The sequence below is a fragment of the Gossypium arboreum genome, chromosome 5 (genome assembly GCF_025698485.1).
Source record: "Gossypium arboreum isolate Shixiya-1 chromosome 5, ASM2569848v2, whole genome shotgun sequence".
Taxonomy (NCBI): Eukaryota; Viridiplantae; Streptophyta; class Magnoliopsida; order Malvales; family Malvaceae; genus Gossypium; species Gossypium arboreum.
The window spans coordinates 39,296,665-39,297,743 of record NC_069074.1 but is presented as its reverse complement, the minus strand read 5'-3'; the positions used below and the strand labels follow the sequence as shown (position 1 = coordinate 39,297,743).

At 38.6% G+C, this 1,079-nt stretch overlaps 1 non-coding gene across 1 annotated transcript; it reads right to left on the bottom strand.

Annotated features, from left to right (window-relative positions):
* Positions 1-209: 209 nt before the first annotated feature.
* LOC128293556 (small nucleolar RNA R71) lies at positions 210-316 on the bottom strand. Its single transcript, XR_008283737.1, has one exon. It is a non-coding gene; the product is annotated as a small nucleolar RNA R71 (small nucleolar RNA).
* Positions 317-1,079: the final 763 nt, after the last annotated feature.

Below are 1,079 nucleotides of genomic sequence, written 5' to 3'. Positions count from 1 at the left end.
AAATACTCATTTGGAAAATTTTCTGAAAGTCTGTGATACTTTCAAGAATAATGGCATTTCTAACAGTGCCATTTGCCACGGTTGTTTCCCTTCTCATTAAGGAACAAAGCTAAATAGTGGTTGAATTCTTACCACGAGGTTCTATCACTACATGGCATCAAATGACCGAAAAATTCCTACTGAAGTACTTCCCACCGGCTAAGATGGCCAAGTGGAGGAATGATATCTCTTCCTTCATTCAAATCGACTTAGAAACCCTATATGGTGCATAGGAGAGGTATATGGACTTATTAAGGTGATGCCCTCACCATGGGTTACCTCTATGGCTATAGGTTCAAACCTTCTACAACGGTTTCAATCCCTCAACTAGGCAATTGATCGACACAACAGACGATGGTACATTGAATAATAAAACACTCAAAGTAGCTTATGAGATTATAAAAGAGATGCCACTGAATAATTATCAGTGGCAAGTCATGAGGACGAAGCCGATGAAAGAAACTGGTGTTTTTAACTTAGATGCGGTCACCATGTTATCGAATCAGGTAGAACTTTTAAATTAAAAAATTGATGTTTTTGTGTTTCTACATAGGTACATCCGATGATGCAATGCGATGCAAATGGAGGTGGAATAAATAATCCAGAATATCTACCCTTCGGTCTTAGCATGGAGAATGAGCAAATAAATCATACGGGTGATAATTCTAGACCTCAAAATAACCCTTATAGTAATAACTACAATGCAGGATGGAGGAACCACCCAAATATCTCATGGGTGGTCAAGGAAACCAAAGACCACAACCCTCTCTAGGCTTTCAACAACCCTATCAGTAAGAGAAGAAACTGAACCTTGAAGAGATATTGGGAAAATTTATTTCAGTGTCAAAGATCCGTTTTCAAAACACCGAGACAGCTTTGAAAATCAGTAAGCGTCAATTCATGGGCTCAAAAATTAAATTGGACAACTTACTAAATTGGTTTCAAAAAGGCAACAAGGTAGTTTGCCTAGCAATATCGGAACTAACCCAAGAGAGCAACTTCATGCAATTTGTAACACCCCTAACCTGTATCTGTCGCCG